We start from the raw sequence: 20,952 nt of genomic DNA, 5'->3' as shown, positions 1-20,952 counted from the left end.
GTTTCAGTTTCATGATCCTCCTCATGCAAACATGCATAAAACTTTCTGAGTAGAGAATCAGCACTCACTAAGCCACGACTGCACAAAGGCTGCAAGGCAGCGGATCTGTACAAGTATCACTGGGTCTGTGGCAGGTAGGCTCAAGATCTGCCACTAGGGAAGCATCATGCATTAGTTATGCTTTCCAAGTGGTATCACCAGCCTTCACTGAAATAGCAACTTCAGACTGTCCAATAAACAGAGGAAGAAAGGACAGAGCCAACAATCCTTGTATGACCCTAAGATGAGGGTATGGGTTAATGACGAGATGGAAAATGTCGATCACTTTTTACTCCAATGCCCAAAATACACAGACAGCTATTTTCTCAAGTGACTAGGAATAGTATAAGGACTTTCCAATAAAATAGGATGAAGAAAAATAGTCTGCATGAGATGGTGAAGAATAAGGGAACTAATAAGGAGAATGCTACAGCATGTGATAACCCCCCCTACTGAGAAACAGGTCACCAGAGAGAGGGTGCAGAAGCACAACCCCACAATATGTTAGGGCTCTGCCAAGCTATTCTAACTATATCCAAGCAAAAAGTCAGTTTCTGCCATTTGCAGTTCATTACAATTTCCATCATTAAAATCCAAGCTGTTTTTTACTGCTTTTGGAAAGGAGCGTGAGTCTGTATGCCTGTGCATACATGTGAGGGAATTAAAAAAGGACAATACATTTGCTGCTTTTGAGGCTGACACAAGCTGAGTAAAATGAGCCCAAGGAGAAGGAGTGCAGAGGAATGGTTTATCACCACCTCCAATTCCTGTAATTTTGCCTTAAAGTAAAATGCAGCTTTTGAGGAAAAAAGATGAAGAACAGAATCAAATCAACTGGAATAAGCAGAAACAGCTTTTCACTGTTTCCTTGGGGGGATTCAGCAGCTCCAAGTGGATTTTAGATCTTTTGACATTATCATTCATCTTTGGCCTTCCCCCACTCTACACTGTCAGTTTTGTTGAACTGCAATGCATGAAAAGTATTTTTCTTCCTTGGCATGGGACCAGCAGGCAAGAGCCGTTTCAGCAGTTCTGTCCTGTGGGGATAGCAACTGCTGGATGTTACTAATCCATCTGAGACTATTGCTCTACTTCAGATAATGGAAACTACTTCTCTCCTACTGTAGGTCCCTCCCTTTCCTACGAAACTAGCTACCAATTCTAAACTAGTTCTTTATTTTCAAGACGAGAGAATACCCAAATCATGGGGAGCTATTTGACCAGATAAGGACTTTCTCTGGGGCTTGTAATGCTTCCTAGGGAAATGGACCATTGCTTCTTTCTGACAGAGGAATTGATCACTGAGCATTATTAGCAAGTGAGAAAACATACACACTTTCAGATATCATCTTCATAGCTTTGTGCGTTTATCAAAAGACTAATGAGGAAACATTATAGAACTCTGATTCCCTTATACCACTTCATTTGCATGAAAAAGACATCTAACCTGGTGGAAATGACTCCCAGGGAATGCCCCAGCACAAGACAACTTTCTGTTCATCACAGTAATGCCAGAAAATCTTTCCTGCGGCATTTTTTTGCTACCCCAGGGTGTTTCAGGCTGTATTTTGTCTGTTCTTGGCCAGCTTTGTGCTAACCAGAACAGCCTTGAGGCTGCTCTGTCTTACACAGGGAGCCACATGGAGAAGCATCCTCACTCTTATCTCTTTCTTGAATGAAGCAGGGCAACAAGGACACAGAGAAACATAATCATGCTTTTGTTTCTACCTTTCTGTAGAAAAATGGAAAGGAAAATGAGACAAGCTACCCCTGAAAAAATGGCAAAATGTAAACTGTTCTTAAGTGAGAGAACCAGTTCTGCATTATCCAAGCCTGAGGTTTTAATTGTATCCAAGGGAATTTTATATTTATTCCCTCTGAAATTCAGACAGGTGGAGCACCATGGGATTCCTTGGCATTCCCAGTGGCAACTTTGAAGATAGCTGAACTTGTAACAATTCACCCCACTCCTGGGCCTTCAAATAGTACAGCATCAGATGTACAGACAAAATAGATGGCTATGAGATTTTGGCAGAAACTGTTTCCCCTTTTCCAGACCCAAGACAATTGCATTCACTGTCAAGCTTATCTTTCCTTTTGTGAGAACTCTTTAACAGATCTTCCAACAGATCATTTTGAAAATTTTGGGGAAAAATGGCTAGTGAGATCACATTTTAAAAACACGTGATCAAAATTTCTCCCCAGCTAACTGGTTCCCTTCTAGTGGTTATTACATTTTAGAAATTTAGTGTATAAAGTGCAAATTATTACAGCTTGGCTAATGAAGGGATGGGGATGGGGAGCAGTCTGCAGAGTCTGAGGGGCTTGTTTGTACTTTACCAGTTGCAGCCATTTGAGCTGGAACAGTCTTTGCTGTTAGTCAGGAAGTTAATTGATGGAACATGAAACTGAGGTAGCATGTCTCACTGCAGGTCTCCTCTGAGATTACTCAGAAACAACTGAGCAGAAGAGAATCTTAATAGCAATCCAGCATGGACCATTTCCCAAGACTTCCAATTTCTTGCTAGAAGATTTATATTTTTAATTATTTAATGAAGGTTGCCCCAGAGGTCAAGAAATTCCTAATTGACGCTGGCAAGCAGGATTAGACATTAAACGGTACATTCAGCTATGTGCTGGCACAGAGGCTTCTGGGGCAGAAGTTCTGGGGGATCTCACTCATTGCAAACCCCCTGCAATGCTTTGAGGCCAGGTTTTGTAGAAAGAGGCAACAAGCTCAAAACTGCCCTTTTAAAGTAAATAAAGTTGTCAGTTACAGTACCAAATTTCATCTTCAATTTAACTTGTTTGAGGAAATAAATAATATTTTTAGTCTTATTGAGTTTAATTTTTTGCCAGCAGCACTGCATGACTGGATTGCACACATATGGAAATGAGTTCTTATCTGTCCCAACACACTCCTGATGAAGTTAGCTCTGAAGGACCTAACAGAGACAGCGCTGGTGTCTGGACAGTTTTCTTCGTAGCTGCCTAAAGTTCTGCTGGTTAAATGTGTGCGGTATGTCTAGAACTGATAGGTGCAATACCGGTTCCAACACATATCAGCCCCAGCCCAGGTCCACAGGAGGATAATTTCCTTAATGTATCACTGTATGAAGTCTCACCTGCTTTTGGTCCCACATCGCTGCCATTCCAAGGGAGAAGGAGGCTGTGGCAGGGGAAGGCTGTATTTAATAGAAATTAGAGACATTATTTTTCTGCATAGGTTCTGAAGCCTCCTATTCCAACCTTAAGCATGTGGTAGTGAATAGAGACTCCTAGAAAAGCACATAATCTCCATTACACTCCTCTTTCTGCTCCAGCAGCCACTGCCACCTGAGATGCTTTCCCCAGCCCAGGACTGCATACCTTGGGGAGCGAATGAAGCATTTTGGGTAAAAGCTCAGGCCCTGATGTAAGTGGCTGGAGCTAATGAAGGAGTTCCTGCTGCCCTTGCACAGCTGTAACCTCTGGCGCTGGTGGGCAGCCCCACCCGGGGCTGCAGAAGCTGGCCACAGCAAGGCCACGGGCAGAAGGCTGTGCCTGCCCTGCACTGGCGGAGAAGCCATTTCCATGGGGTGAAGCTTCGTGACCCACTCACAGCTTTAGTGCCACCAGCATTTCTCTTGTTTTTCTTCTAAAATGATTAAGTGATCCTAAAAATAGATTACTGTTTGAAACCATTTCTGAGCATTTAATTTGTCCAGACTTCTATGCCGCAGGCTATTATTTTGTTTGAATAAACAGAGTGTGTCTGCCAGCAAACCTGACTAGTAGGGATTTTTTATGAGCAGGAATATAGCACAGAGCATCTGCAGGCAGTGACATAAATTTTATTAAGTGTGAGTATGTGCAAGGTACTCACAACTTGCTTAGTTTTACCTGCTGAGGACTAAACTACACAGAATGTGACATGGGATGAAACTGCATTGGTGGGAACACTGAAACTTATTGACTGGAAAGCAGACATTTGGGAAAATATTGACCTTAAGCAGTTGTTCACAGGGATGTTTGGAGCTTTGAAGAAATCACGTTTTTACTACCTTAGTAGCAGTGTATGTTCTATAAAGAGAGATGAGAGCTGTCCGGAGAGAAGTGCACTCCAGAGTATCACACCATCCACTCACTGCCTGTGGGAGACTAGCTTTTGTAAAAGGGCACTATGCAAGCGTTTCCTGGTACCTGATGAATCTTGATCTTTTCAATGTCTTTAAAACTTTCCGGTTATTCTGAGCAAGTAGCAATTGCTTATTTTAGTTTAAAAGTCTAAAAATACCAGTTTCCTTCCCCTTCTGATGGCACTAGCGATGGTGTGAGCCGCAGCAGCTGGCTTTGGGGCAGGCTGCGATGGGATCTGACAGAGTCTGAAGTTCTGGTATGGCTCAGTATGGTACTGAGCATCATTCACAGCACCAAGATCAGAGTCTCCATGGGACGTTCATCCTTGCTGAGACTAGGGGAAAGCTGAAATGGTGGGTTTCCCATTCTGGAATACCTACATGGTAAGGTTGAGGGCTGACACAGCTCAGCAAGAGAGTGCCTATGTAGGGTTCTAATTAATACAATGTTAAAGATGAGCTTTGATTGTGTTTTGGTTGCACACACTATTTAGGTAAATAGAAAATCTGTAATTTGCTGTAGGGATTTTGCTGGTGCTTGTTTGATGGATGGTACGTCCAGAGCCGTCTTCCTGAGGAGACACCACCCGGAGAATCCTGGCATCGCACTTTCTTCAGTGATCACTGCAGACACTCTCTGGGGTAGAACTTGCCCTCAGATTTTTTTTGCAACCATCCAGGAGATAAGCTAAATTTAAAGAACAATACAATGCAATTCTGAGTAGGAATGTTATCCTAAAAAGAAGAACAGCTGGAAACTTTATGCCATTCAGTAGGGACTTCGCTATATTGATTTTATGTGGAAGGTACTTTGGGGTGTTAAATGCTTGAAATGGCCGAGTGATGGTGACTAGCTTCCATACGTCCCTCCACAGGTTGTGCTAGAAGAAAGGTCCTCTGAAAGACAATTTGGAGAGCATGAGCTGGCCTCTTGCTCCCCGTTTCTTACACCCACTATTTCTGTTGGCTCGTCTGTTGCTGAGGGAGAGCAGCTCCGGAGGTGCCGTGGGCAAAAAGCCACGTCAGAACTACCCCTGAGCCCAACGTGTCCCCAGCCCCTGCGGCCGCTGCAGTCACTGGGGTCACCAGCTCTGCCCTCCCCTGCTGAGTGCACAACCACTCACCATTTCAGGGATCATTTTTCTAACAAGGCTTGGAAAGATGGTAGTGTAAGAAGAAGGCACTTCAGAAGTGGACGGTGTTAGTGGTAATTACATTAAGCCACCAAACTCAAATTTTCATAACCCAAGAGCAAAATAATAGGAATAACATCTCAAAAAGGCTTAATCGTGCAGAAATGGCACATAGATTGGCATCATGAAAAAGGGAGAACTGACAAAGCTACATATTTCAAGATAGTGAAAAATGTCACATATTTAATTCAGCACAACTGAACAATCACTGATTTACAGACTTCTAGAGCGAAATAAATGTCAAAGCAAAAGCAAGCTGATACGCTGCAAGAAAGAACACCTCCCAGTCAAAACATTCAATTTCACTGATGATATTGCTATTAACTTAGCAGTATATTGCCTTTTCTAAATTATATGAAGTGTAAATGAAAGTTGCATACCAAAGGAAGCTTGTGTTTACTGGGTGGATATGCTGTGTTTCAATTACATCTTTGTAAATCATGGCTAGAGGCATTACCTAAATAAGGTGGCATTATCTCCTCCTTAATTGAATGGCTGGCAAATACATTTATCCGAAGGAAATTGAAGCAAAACAAGTGCAAGATCCCTGAATAGTTCCTACTAAACTTTCTAGGGGGACTAGCCCCACCACTCACAACAAGCTTCTCTCTCCTTTTTTTCTATTAAAATTTGTTGAACAGAGGTACAAGTGGGAAATAACTGCAGTAGCTGAAGATACCTCTGGAATGAGTTAAGCAATTTCTGTTTGATATAATTTCTTACAAATTCAAATATTCAAAGAGACTACTGCAAAGAAAAGCCATGGAGATGCTGTGTCAGTTGATGTCAGGCCAGACCCACCACAAGTAACACCTGAAAGGAGTCAAAGAGAGTACTGAAATAGCAATGATGGCAAGGTTGTTGCTGCATATGAATGCCTACAAGAATAATTCTTGGTTCCTCTTGTCTGAGGAACACTGCTAGGCCATCTTCTGAGGTACAGTAGGGGAACAAATATGGTGGAAGGGCTGAAGGATAGTAGGGATCGGGCAGAAATCCAGGCTGAATGTAGTCACATTGTATATTGGATTGGCAATATGTGCACTTGGCAGGAAAAAAATACCCGATCTGCAGATGGATATGTGGTACCGTTTAATGAACATACATGCTTCCTTTCTTAGTCTGTAGGTAGTGAAACCACTTTGCTAATTGCCATGAAAAGACTAAGAAGGTAAGAACTACAGGAAAGAAGACTGATGATCCATCTGCTAGGCAAAGCTGTTCCAGGTGCAACGAAAGGACATTGCAGGCTCATGAGGGAATTTCTTGCCTTACTCCAAGCCATTATGCCATGTCCAGTCAAGAATGAGGAGCTGGAGTTGCTTCTGTCCCAGGAAGAAGATAAACATAGTTAAGTGTCAGAAGTGGGAGAGAGAAGTGGGGGAGACATGAGTGCACGGGAGACATGGTTTGGAGAAAATGTGACTTTATGGGCAAAATTAGGCAGTAAAACATCACTTATCATTAGATAAGACAACCTGCAAACTGCATTTTCTTACAAACCCTTCACTGCCAAAAGCAGCTTGCTGTGGTAAGAGGCTGAATCACTGCTGTTGTTGACAAGGAAAGGAGGGGCTCCCCATATGCTCACTTTATATTATTAACTCCAGCATATGAATGTGGCAGATCTAGGAGGGAATAGAGAAAATACAATGAACTTCAAAGCTCCTAGCATTATGGCATTTAGGGACTACAGCAGCCAGCATAAAACTGGCTGATACATATTGGAGTCCAAATTCAACCCAAACCAGTTCTCTGATAAGGGATGCTGGAAGAATAGCTAATAGCTTCCCCCAGCAGCCGTAATAAGCATATACAGGAGATATAATCCTGAATAAATATAAAAAATTTTGTGTGGCTTTTAAAACACATCTTTTGCAATCTCCTGACACAGGACTGGTGAATCATCATGTCATGCTGCCATTTGTGGAAGTGCAACAGACGGAGCAGCAGTCATCGATGGTCCATCTGGAACCATCTCAGGTCTGAAAGTGGTGTCATGGGGCACCCTCAGAGAGGGAATTGTGGTGAAAGACAGCTTCTGGAGATGGTCTACGGGAACTCTGGATGACACGATCTGTGATGGGTGTGCACATTTTATAAGGAACTACTGGAAGCAATGCTACCAGATCATTCATAAAGGTGCCATGTGATTTTCTAATGTATTCAGTGTATGGCACGAGGACATGTTTTGTAACAGTACTGGAAAAGTACAACTACTGTGAGTGCTGATTAGTGTTATGGTGTGAACAAATTATGTGTTGTTGATACAGTGGTGGGCCTGGGAGAAAACAGTGCGGAAGGCATCCCAAAAAAGTGAAAATGTGCATCTTGATCAGCACAAACTTTGTTGTGGGTTTTGTTTTTTTTTTTTTAATCTTGTTTGTTTGGTTGGTTGGTTTTTGTTGGTGGTTTTGTTTGTTTTTTTTTTTTTCCTGAGCAATAGGATTTGTGCCAAATTCAGTTGGAAGGCTGTTCTGCAAATAAACACCAGTGACATGATGCTCCCAGATTATTATCATCAGTGATGTTAAGAAAAAGTTATTAAAAGCTACATATTATATTTATTGAATCATACCACAGAGAAAAAAGTCCCTTAGAGTTTGATTTAGTGTTGTCCCTCCCATGTGAATAGCTGGGTATTATTATTATTATTATTATTATTATTATTATTATTATTATTATTATTATTATTATTATTATTATTATTATTATTATTCCATACAGAAGAGGTATTACATTTCTTTGCCATCTTCAGGGAACCAAACCAATAGGGTAATTCGGGCCTCAACCTGTCTAGTTGCTCCCTCTGCGGCACGTGCTGGTATCATGGAATGGGCTTATCCCAGGCCTCTAAGCTCAGCTGTGCTGACTCTGCTAAGCACAGGGCTCAATCTGGTCCTTGTGGTTCTCCATCCCTGTATGCCCCGCTTCCATTCTCCAATGTGATCTCCATCTTGCTGAGTCTAGGTGCCTTGCAGAGGGTTCTAGATAGACTGGAGCATTGGGTGATGCTTAATGGGGTGAAATTTAACAAGTCCAAATGCCAGATTCTGCACCTGGGACTGAGTAACACCAGGCACAAGTGTAAATTGGGAGAGGAGTAGCTGAAGAGCAGCTCTGCAGAAAGGGATTTGGGAGTGCTGGTTGGCAGCAACTCCATATCAGTCAGCAGTGTGCCCTGGCACCAAGAGGGCAAACCCCATCCTGGGGTGCATCAAGCACAGCACAGCCAGCCAGCCAAAGGAGGTGATTATTGCCTTGTATTCAGCCTTGGTGCAGCCTTACCTTGAGTGCTGTATGCAGTTCTGGGCCCCACCATTCAAGAAGGATGTGAAGGTCCTTGAATGCTTGCAGAGGACAACAACAAAGCTGGTGAGAGGGCTAGAAGGAGCATCCTACAAGGAGCAGCTGAGGACTCTGGGCTTCTCTAGTTTGAAGAAAAGTAGGGTGAGGGTGATCTCATTGTTTTCTGCAGCTTCCTGAGGAAGGGATGTGGAGAGGGAGGTGCTGTGGGACATGTGGGAACGGCTCAAAACTGCACCAAGGGAGGTTTAGACTGGACATTAGGAAGCGTTGTTTTACTGAGAGGGTGCTCAAACCCTGGAACAGGCTTCGTAGAGTGGTGGTTGATGCCCCAAGCTTGTCAGTGTTTGAGAAGCACTTGGACGATGCCCTTAATAACATGCTTTAACTGCTGGTCAGACCTGGATTAGTCAGGCAGTTGGACTAGATGATGATTGTACATCCCTTCCAACTGAAAATGTTCTATTCTCTATTCTATTCTATTCTATTCTATTCTATTCTATTCTATTCTATTCTATTCTATTCTATTCTATTCTATTCTATTCTATTCTATTCTAAATAAGAGTTCTCTGATTTTCAAATGCAGAAGTGTTTTGGTATGTCAGCTGTCTTATGACTAAATCTCCTCCTTCTCTTTTTTAAATTTTTAAATTTTAAGCATTCATGAAGGTCTGCAGTTCTAGCTGTCAAGAGCACACTGTATGTTTGGTTTCATTCTTATTATGATTTCCCCTAAAAAAACAGTGCAGCTATAAGAGGACTCTCCTAAACTTGTAAAATGAATGGCAAGGTGATCCCTTCAATTTGCAGATACTAGAAAAATCATGGCAAGACAGACTTGAAAAAGCCAGTTTAGAACTGGAAATAGGGAAGAAAAGAAAAGCTAGAGTGAAAAAGGTAGTATAGTGAGAGCAATTTATCTTTAAATTTGGGGTTTTTTTTAGTGGAGAAAGGACTCGTGTTACATTTATCTTGCCAAATCCTGATAAGACTTAAAATAGTTGTGGAGTTGGTTATACTGGTAAAAGCAAAACCCTTTAGAGCATCTAATAAGTTAATTTTCTTGGCAGAATTAGGAAATAATCACCTGAAGAGAATCAGTGGAGACAGACAATCACAGCAGAGAAGGGGGGAAAATCTGTTCAGTGACATGTCTGGTTCACAATTTAGGAATTAATCTAAAGAGACAAGTAGTGTAGTTTCCTGGGTCTCAGTTTAACAAGGTACTTAAGTATATGTTTAAATTTAGGTATGTAAACTGACTCATTAATCTAGTAGATGACCTCAGCAGAGGCTTTCTGAGTTATGCTATGATTATTCTCAGCAATATTAACTTGTTGGTGTTTAAGGACACATTTATGCCAACTATGTAACTAAATTTGGATTCTAGGGTCCACAGCAGCAGACAACTCTTTAATTTTCAGTGTTTACGAGAGAGAAATGGCCAGGCCCTGAAGAGTTAGTGCATTTATTTTGCTTCTTGCTTGCTCTGAAAAGGAGATCAGCAGGGTGTTTATTACACTCCCGGAATCATCCCGGGCAGACAGCAACAACCTTTTGTAGGAAGTTCCCCAGCTGGCTGCTGGGGACAAGTTAACTCCTACTGCAACCCCCTTACCTTTGAGGATGTTTTCCCCACAATGACCCTGATGTTTAGTGGATGAAGTGGAATCAGGAGAAAAAAATATTCATTTGCCTTGCACTGCTTGCTGCTGCTGCTGCGATAAAATGTAGCTTATTTTTAACATATTTTGGGAAGATCCATCCAATTTAACAAGTCGAAACTATGAAGTTACCTCAGCTTCCCTGTAGTAAGAAGACAGGATATTCAGCCTATCCCAAAATAGACCTCAAGTGTTGAATAAATATATACATACTTCGAGCACACTTTTCTTACAAAGTGTAATTCCACACGTTTTCAGAGTGTCTCTTACATATGGTCTATCAGCCCATAATTCTCTCCAAAGAGGAACAGCTTCTTATTAATTTGTGTCTGTTTTCTCACAGGAAATCTTTTCGGATTTCACCACAGAAGGAACCATATGATCGATGGACTAAAGTGTCAGGAGCTGTTACACAAAATAACACTGGCTGTATATAGTAGCTTTATGGTGAAACCTTGGACACCTTTCACATACCAGAGTCTGGGGGCCCCATCTGTGGATTTTTCCTCGGATCTCAGGGAACGACAAGGTAAGACAGAACATGCACAGCTTGAGGGGTGGAGGCCATTAGTGGGATCTGGCAGATGCCTTCCAGTCTGGAATATGAACCTGTGTGCCAAATTTCAGAGTACAAATGGAGACAGAACATAAGGGAAGGTTCAAAGCAAGCATCATATTTGGCTGCACCTGGGGCAGGCTCTCTCTCCCACTCTCTCTCCCAAGATTAAGCCGTTAGGGTCCTAGAGACAGGCAGTATGAAATATCTTCTTCCTTTCCCTGTGTTCACACCTCTTCTCGTCCTCACCAAAAAGCCATCACATGATAGTCCACAGACCTTCCTTGCACATGAGAAGTAGTTCGTGGATTCACAGGAATGAAAAACAAACCAATTGATGACAAGCTGAGATTTGTTAATGGGACTACGGGTCTGCTTTCTCCAGACCCAAGCCTACCAATGCACACAACAAAGTTCACTGTATATGCTATCTCAATTACTTTCTTTCTGAAAAAAAGCAAAGGTAACTTATCTGTAATTATGATCACAGCATTTGTTTTCATAATGGCTTAAAGTATTGCTACAATACATGGATCTCTTTTCTTGCCAGTGCCTTTGATCTGAATCCAATACAGGTCAGTTGGGTATGGTATTCATAGATATTTTGGTCAGCTCACAGCTTTCAGTACTGACACTATTGACATAAGCCATATCTGTAAATTCATTTGCACTGTTTAAATGAAAAGGAGGAAAAGCTGGGGAAATCAAATCCCAGCAAAATCAAACAGCTTGCACAGTATAGGACCTAGAACATTTTGTATTGGCCATGTGCAGATAGATTTGAGAATGCAACAGCTATTGCCCGTCATTCAGCAATTTCCTGTGTGACTCAGTGCAGAATTGTTTATCATCAAGGAACTTGCAGAAATAAGTCACTTGGAAGTAGGGAAGACAAGGCATTTCAGATTATAAACTCTGTAAGTAAGCTCTGTATTGAAGCCTGTAGCCCTGACCTAGTCTTTGGTGTCTGGGAAGCATTCAGTGGCCCTTCCATCCAGCCTGTAAAGTCACTGAAAAATGCACAGGGCTTTTGTTTGCCTTTGTTTAGGTCCAAATAGAATGGTCTTTTCTAACTTTACTTTCTGTGATTCCATTAGAAAACCTCATTTCTCACTCATAAGACCAAATTTCCATTAGGCCAAATTTCACTTTCACTTTGGAAAAATAGCTGTTTCAGGGAGATTTGGGGACACCTGCCTGAGAGCAACATTGAAATTCACTTTCAGAAGTTTTCTTCAAGAGTTTACAAAGCATTTCCTTTGTTGATTTAGTTTTTTAAGTAGAGAAACTGCAAGATCGTACTCCTCCCAAGTACACCTCCCTTTGTGCAAGTGTCTTTGTCCATAGCTGTGACTCCTCCACGTCACTGTAGTGTAGGCAGCAGCAGCTCTTTACTGTGACCAAGCAGTCTTAGAAAATAACTAAAAAAACGTTGTCACTAAGATATGCAATTTTTCTAAGTTGTGGAAACAAGCCGTAGCTCAAGTTGGAGGGCAGCAAGTTCCCTCTTCCCTTATCTTCTATTACCCTCTAGTGGCTGAATCCTTGAGCATCAGTATCTAAAGACAAGAAGTTAACAGAAGGTTTACATGCATTGTTCTTTGACCAGACAAGACCTCTACATTTCCAAAATGTTTTACCTTTTTTTTTAAAAAAAATAATTCTTCAAAATAATAGAAAAGTTGCTAAACCAATCCCAAATCAGTTTATCTTTGAAGGAAATGAATGTGAGAAACAGCAGCTTCTTGCCAAAGCAGAAAAAACGGTCTTCAACACTGAAAGATAGAGAACCACAGTAGGAAGATAAAAATAGAGCCTAAAAATGGATAAAGGTCTATTTTTTCTTCCCTAACATCTTTCCAGACTACGTAAGGAATGGGAAAGGCAAAAAGGAAGTGAGTTTAAATATTAAATACCAAGGAAAGGAGGAGTATATTAGAAACTTCCATTTTTACTTGTGGTTGTCATGGAGGAACGATCATTCAAGGTTCCTAGGGAATAAAACTATTTTACATTTCAGCTTCTGTTTCTAATTTCAAATTCTTTTATGGGCTTGGATGGATTTATATAACCTAAATTGTTCAATATGTTTATCTCAAGGGATTAGCTAATGTAAACACTAAAATGTCTTGCATTGTTCAGTTTGCTCATTCTCAATTATTCTAAATTTATCAAGAACTCAGAACAGTGTGTCTATTTTTATTAATAAATTAAGCGACTCTCATTAACTTAATTCCAGTTAAAACAATAAAATAAAACTCAGGGCAGTCAGGTAACTTTTCACATGTTATTTACAAAGGAATAGAAAGATTCAGATGCATATTTCCTTCAGGACAATTGCATTAAATTTCATATTTCTCTGACTTTGGTTACGTTAGAAATGTTCAGTGAATACTCATGATGTGCTCCTTGCACTGTCACAGTAATGACTTATGTGATGTCAGTTCTGCTCTTGCAGAGTGACTTACATAAATAACCAGTGCGATTCTAGTTCTAAGAACAGAACATTAATTTTGAAATTGTATTGTTTCAATGTGATTTTATTGTTTATTGTACCTAATAGAAACAATTAAATCAAATTTGCATTACTGCCCACTAGTTAGACATTTCATGTGATATATTTAATGACACTGTTTTCCTCTAGCAAACCTTTCAATAAGGATTACATAGCAAAGCAAACTCAGCAGGCATTCTTGATGAAGGCTTTTCAAATAATGCAACCAGATTTGGGCATATTAACAGAAGTGATTTAGTAAATGGACTGGAGTTGGACCAAGGGTTGGACTTGATGATCTCTGAGGTCTTTTCCAACCCAGTTGATTCTGTGATTCTGTGATGGATATCATTTGAAATTTGAGTGCTTCATTTGTGAAAGGCATTATCTCAGGCATCCCAGATAGGGTGACATGGACTGCCACTGTGAATGTGTAGAGTAATTGCTCTCCTTACCCAGCATCTAAAAAGCTAAATAATGGGGAATTGTAGAAATACATGATTCGGGGTACTTTGTAAAAAGAATGCCAGTCAAAGCATGTTTTGTGCCAGCTGTGATCATGGCTGTTCTAGTGTATGTATTTAATATGTCAGAGTAAGATTGTAAGCAGTTATTTCAGCCTGCGGGGCTGTGGGCTGAGCTACAGCTCTGGAGAGGTTTCCTTGGCCACTTGCCCATGTATGTGGGGTGATCAGGCACCCTGCTCTTGCAAGAAACTTTTTGCATGGGAGCTTGTGATGGACTCTTGGTGATGACTTTTTGTCACTTCTGATCAACACTATCCCAGAGAAAAGCAGAAGAGTTTGCTCACTTCTTTGTTGAGCTGCCTTTTTAGAGGCCAAGAACTGGATTATGCTGATGTAAACTGCCTTGGCTTTAGTGGAGCTTTCTCAAGTTACACGGCAGTGGAGCTGGAAGCAGAAGTTGTCAGCATCATTTGTCACTCATCTTGTGTGTGTGTGTTCATATGAGGCTGATTTAGACTTGGTTAATGGCCTAATTTCATATTGTTGGAAATGCCTACTGTAGCAGACTAAGGGTCCAGCCCATGGAGTGACTTCAAGGGTAAGATCTGTGCATGAATATTTCTTCAAGTGGCTTATTCTTCCAGCTTGGACCAGTATCACGCTCCAGCATCCCATCAGGTAGTGGTGAGTAGGTGGGCAGCTGAAGCACTATCCTGCCGAGGAAGACCCATCACATCACCTCCACTCTTTTCACTTTTTAGTATGAATGCAGCAAGATTAACACTGGAGTGTGGTGTCCATCCTTCAAAATGAAAATAAAAATCAGAGTAAGTCAGATTGTTGAAAGGAGAAGCAAAATTTAAGAAAGATTTGCTTTGAGGGCTCATAGGGAGAGTATCAGAAAATAATCTAGGGAACCGCTGGGCTAGCTGACAGCTCAGCTGTTGCCAGGCAGAAGGGAGTTTATATTGGTGCAGCGTTACTTGTATTGGTATAACTGTGTCCATACTGAGAGGCTGCGATGTGCCAGCCCTACAGCTGCTTCTGCACACAAGGGCCTCATTCTGACACCTTCTTGCTCAGACCTTATTTCTATGGGCAGCTATCAGCAACCTGCTTTAACCACAAAATGCGATGTCAGCTTTGTAGGTCTTCTTCTTTGCTAAATGCAACATAGAAATTGGTGGTGGATGGTAAGCCAGCCAAGAAAGGTAAGCTGGAACTTGGGTCAGGAATGGAAAGATTATTTCTCACATAGGAGAGACAGAACCTTAATTTTAGAAGGTGGGTACTGCATGAGTAATTATTTTTTCTCTTTGGGCACAAAGCCATTTACCCAACAGAATGTGAATGATTTTCTTGATGCTTAGTAGCTTCAGAAACAACACCAGGGAATCGGGAAGTCACTTTCAAGCATCCATGCCTGCCTGACACCTTGATCAAAATTCAGCGCTTGTACAAGCTGCAGAGAGCTTCTTGGGTGCCAGCTGCTGTGTCTGAGTGCCTAATGAAATATAACAATAGTACAAATCCTTCTAGAGTTGAGTCCTTAGTGACATTTTAATAAGTTAGAAAAAATTTTGAACCTTCTAGCTCAGGTGGTGGTTGGGCAGATTTGGAGTTACCTTATAATAATAATGAACAAGACACTCTGATTTCTGCTTAGGACAATCTTGGACTAAATTGTTAGTGCTTCTGTGAAAAATACAGGAAAACAAGCTATTGCCTAGAGATGGGAATATCCCCCAACCCTTTGAGAAATCCTTAAGAAACAGAGGCAATATTAGGGCTTGTTTCTTTAGTGGTTTTGTTCAGCCCTTGGAAAGAGTGTAGCAGTTTGATTTTTAGGCTGTACTTCCAAACCAGTTATGTGCAAACAGGTAAGCCTGGCTGGATTTAAACATGGAGATTTAAGGTAGCAGATCTACACACCAGCTCTTCATGGCATGATAGTCATGCCAATAATCTGAAGTAAATTAGACTTTAACTAAACACCCTGTTAAAGAAACAATTCTGATCTTTTAAAGCTGTGTTGGATCATTATACTTACTAATAAAAGGATGCTAGGAGCAGGGAGGATGTGTAATGCCAATGGCTGAACCCTGTGGGACTCCCAAAGAAAGCAATATTGAGACTGAAGACTCTGGTTCAGGACGCACTGTGCGTTAGAGAATCACCTCTAGGCTGGGAAATTTTATGGCACAAAAACTGACTTCTGAGAGCCTATTTCAGTATTTGTATTCAAAACAAGTCTCCACAAAAATGAAGAAGCCTTTTTCAATGAAAAGGGTACCTTTCTCATAATAGTTGAAAGAAAATATGGAATTTTTGTTCACCTCAAAAAGATGATACCATTCCTCAGTACAAAATATGGGTTTGTATTTGTGTGTTTGTTCCAATTTTTTTTTCCCCCTGAAACCACACAGCTGTTTCAAAACTGTCTGACTCTCAAAGACTGCAGAGAAAATATTGCAGAACTGAGAACTGATTTGGGAATAGTATGTCAGTGGTGTTCTGACAGTGTTTTAACAAGGGGATCCACAAAACAGCTCCTTTCTAGCAGCAGTGAAACCTCTAGGGAAACTTGTGGGTATGTGCTTGGCAAGACGAGAGATAAACGTTGAGATTTATAGTAAGAAGATTGTAGAGTTTATAATACAATTGTGGTACATTTCTTTGCAATATATTGCTATTGTTCTTGTGTGACTAAAAGAATAAAATAATTTCTAATGCAGTGCAACATAGTGGTTTGGAAAGCAAATGTTTGGGAGGGTTTGTGTTGCATTTTCTTTTTTATTTTTTTTTTAACTGAAAGGATAAATGGTCTGTGAATTGGCAGCAAAGATATAGGTACTTGAGTAATTTTGGAATAAGCCCTTGCAGATGAAAAAATAACCAAATCAAAGATTAGAGGAAGGCTCTGTACTGATGGGGCACGGTTCAATGTCTGGGCTGGCACCACTGGGGTGGGACTCTAAATCCTGAGGCTGCAATTCCTTCATCCAGGAGCTGAGCTGCATGGGGGCACATCTGATGTGCTGGAAGAGCCACACAGGGCAACCAGCACACAGAGTGTCCCAACCAGTTTACTACTGACCTCACAATGTCCATCCTGGTTTCAACTACTCAACCCCTCAAGGCCTCTGTTTTGGAGAAATATAGTATTTGTTCTGACCCTACATAATCCAAGCTGAGGAGGAAGGTCTCGGGAAGTATTAGGAGGTGCCGGTTTTGCCGAACTGTTTTATTTACTTTTTTTTTTTCCCCTACAAAGTACAACTTAGAGTAACTAAGTTAAAAATATGTTTTGCTGGCGTATTTGGTGTTAAGCCAATTAATGGCATGAGAATCAGGACTTTACAGTGAGATTCAGTAAAGGACTTTGGGAGATTCTTTTGCCTTTTTCTGGCAACAAGAGAGGTGGTCCCTTTTTTCATGTGTTTCATCTCAGAAATTCCCTGGAAATGGAGTGACTCCTCATGCTTATTACAGTGAATATAGTGTCTCTGCTTTTTCCTGCTGTGCTACTGTGAAATGCTGGGTTTGTAACCTTCAATTTTAAAGGTATTTAAAGGAGCATTTGATGGCTTTGGAATGGCTGTTCAGGGGACACTTTGGAGTAACTGTATCTTGTGTAGCTGGAGAATCTATGTTGGTGATCCAGGTGTCTCTTCCAATTTCTGTGGGGTGTGTGTTGGTTTTTATGAGTGTGTTGCGGGTTGTGTTTTGGTTTGACTCCGAGCAATTGCCTGGGCTGTGGAGGAGCCCCAGGGTGGTAGCTCAGTGCTGCCTTGGGGACGTTTGCCTTGGGAATTGGTGTCTGATTCAGCTAAAAACATGAACTGGCTATAGGGAGAAATAACAAAAGGGAAGTAGACTGAAAAAAAGTATTAACTGTACTTTTTCTCTTTTAGGAATCCTTTTGAAGTTTGTTAATTCTGAGATGAACTGGGAACATTAATCTTACAAGTGAGATCATCCTTGACATGAGTCTTTATCGGGGATTTAACTATCAGAAAGTGGACTGAAACTACTCAAAATGTCTATGAAGCTGCCTATTAAAGATCAGTGGCTTTCAGTCACTGTAGATTAATGTTGGAAGTGATTTTCTGATTCATAGGTAGAAAACTCATTGTCATCCTCTATGTTGGAAATTCTTTAAACAATTTCTTTTCCATTTTTAAGTAATTCATCTAAACAGAGAAGAGGACTGATTGCAATTAAAGCATATGGCAGAAGCAAACCATGTGCATTTATGTTACTTCACTCAGGTAACTTAAACTTTCATTATATTAATTTCTCAATATCAAACACTGTGGTAATCCACACTGTGATGCAGAGACCAGTGTAACTCCTAGTATGTTGTGCACCCTTTGCAGGGCTGTTCAAAGCAATTCACTCAGGAACAGGTTCCTGATTTTTCTTATACCAGTTCAATTTGCATTAGCTGTCTTATTCTAAGCTTTCAGCTTGAACAATTCTTTACTTCCCATAATCAGATTTTTCTGTAAAAAACATTGGCAAGATTTGGTTTTGATATTATCATATGTCACTGCATACTTGCATTGCTCATATGGACTTCATTGGCACACCAGAACTGAGACTTGTAGTCAAAATGGAAAACACGTTAGTTGCCCAATCTGAATGTCACCAATACCTTCGAAGTTTCTGATGCCAGCAACAGTCTCAAAATGCTAATGAGGTCTGGGTTTAGTGAAAATGTTCACAAAGTTCAAATAAACTGTAGTTTCTGTTGGGGCTTTTTGGAAAATCCCTGAGCTTTGAAAATTCAGGATCTGGTTTAAACACTGCAAAGGACTCCTTGATTAAAAAAAAGGCATGAATCAACGCCTAGAATTAAACACAAGGAAAGGTTAAAGTTGGGTATAAAATGCAAACTAGAATGTATAAGCTCTAGTCAACATATTCAAATCAAATCAAGTATTTAATGCAACTTTATTTTTATTACTTTCAGAGCAGAAGAGGCTCTGCTGAAATGCACTTGAGGAAAATAAGCATGAAGGGAATGAAATGGGATAAGAGACTTGGTGTGATGGGGAATTTCAGAAATTCAGCAGTAAGTCTGGAGAATGGAACTCAGCTTGTCCGTGATGTGAAGGATGTGGAGGGAAGGGAGTGGTAGGAGCGAGCAGATAAGGGAGGCAGCTGGGACACTGTGCAGGAGAGGTGATGGGGACAGGGTGGAGAGTGTGGGGCACACGGGTGAGAGGGAACGGTGCCCACTGTGGTCCACAGCTGTCAGAGCAGGTTCTTGGCAGAAATAAATGAGGGACTTGGGGTTCTGATGGCCAGTGTGACTCTGCTGCCAGCAAACAAGGACAAAACCTGTTACTCAAGCCTTGTGCCTTGTCCCATCCTACCTGCACAGCCAATGCCCCCCCAGCTCTCACCATGTTGATCTTTACCTCGTTTGTGGGTGTCCAAAAGCATCTGATGACATACAGTGGCAACGTGACATGACACCATGGGACTTCTGTATTTCCAGTTTGTTTTTCATTTTTTTTTAAGTACTGAAAAGTACTGAAAGAATAGCCACAAAAAGAATTACTGAAATCACAATTCAGTTAAGTGTGTAAAAGCCCAAGAGAATAACTTCCATTAGAAGGGTGGTGGTGTGGATATGGGAGTGGATGAAAATCAAACACCTCCACGGCTGATGTAAATGCTGCATAAGAAACGTGTATCAGAGACTCTGTGCTGTTCTGTCAAAGCAGAAGTTCTGTTGAAAAAAAAAAATCGTCATAGTTTAGTCCGATGTTTTATTTTGCCAGCAGCTAAGCACTGATCGGTATTTTTGACGTGTTAATTTGGCTCTTCTTCTTATTTAGTAGCACCTGAAATTATGATGAAATCCTACTTGTTTGTACTTGAACTCCACTGAGCAATGAGAAATTCTTTAATTCCTGCTGCCATTTCACAAGTCACATCTGTAAATACCAGGGGTAAAATACTGATCCAGTGAAATAACGACAAGGTTTTTCAGTGTGAGTTAAACATCCCGTTATTTAGATGGAACAGAGAAATAATGTGTAGTTCTGAAGCACTTAGAAACCCTCATCCAAATCCTAACTCCAAAAACAGTTAGTGTAAAGTCACCACTCAGAGTTAAAGGACTGTGTATTGATGTGAAAAATAGGTGACACAGGAATTGATTAGTAGGTGTCCAATATTACGTGGCAGTATTTTATGTTGAAGAACAGCATTAGAAATGGATATTTGAAAAGATGTCATCAGAAAATGAAGAAAATCACCTCTCTATTGTTATTTTTAATGATGACACTGATTTTTCACAATGTGAGAGATTTTTCTATGTAGAATGTGGTAATTAAAACTCTAAAGAGCAACTGATAACTGATCAGCAGGATGAGATAGGTACAAAATACTGGTATAGTTAAAGAGAATTAGCGCATGTTCTGTGTTTTAAGGATACCACGTCTTTCAATCTATTTGCATTGCCACAAAGGTGCTTGGGTTTCAGTGTTGTTTTTAAATAAGACATATGGCTTTTTTTCTTATGCAATGTTTAGGTTTTACACTGAATTTTGAGTTTGGCCTTCAGACCTACTGCAAAGATGCAAATCAGATGCCACACAACCCTGTTTCACTGGCAGGAGACAATGACAGCATGGTACCACTGTTGAGTTCCAGCCCGAGTTTGCATCAGAGCTTACGGGTTCTTTCCCTGACACACAGGGAAATGAAGCTGGCTGAACTATACTTACAGAGACAGGTAAAACCCTTCACCACCAGCTTGTGTGCAGGCACACTTTCCCTGCCAGATAACTTTTGAAGTCATTAATCACTGAAATCACAGGATTTCTGGTCTTTATATTTCACTGGATCAAATTACCCTCCTGTGTCCAGAAATATGTTTTCTTCCCGTTATTCACTGGAACTAAAGGTCTGTCTCTCCATCCCCCAGCTGGCAGCCACATGGAGATGCCCTTCAATCCATCAGCTGACCCACTGTGCCAGCAGGGTCCATGGCTCGGTTTTCATGCTCCTTGGATATGATCTTCTGCAGACCTGTTATTTCTGGCTCTGAAGATGACTTGGAAGTCAAAACGCAGTTGACTCAAGTAAGAAAACCTGCC

The sequence above is a fragment of the Streptopelia decaocto genome (assembly GCF_964273445.1).
Source record: "Streptopelia decaocto genome assembly, chromosome: 12".
Taxonomy (NCBI): Eukaryota; Metazoa; Chordata; class Aves; order Columbiformes; family Columbidae; genus Streptopelia; species Streptopelia decaocto.
The sequence above is the reverse complement of the archived record's forward strand: the minus strand, read 5'-3'. Positions refer to the sequence as shown.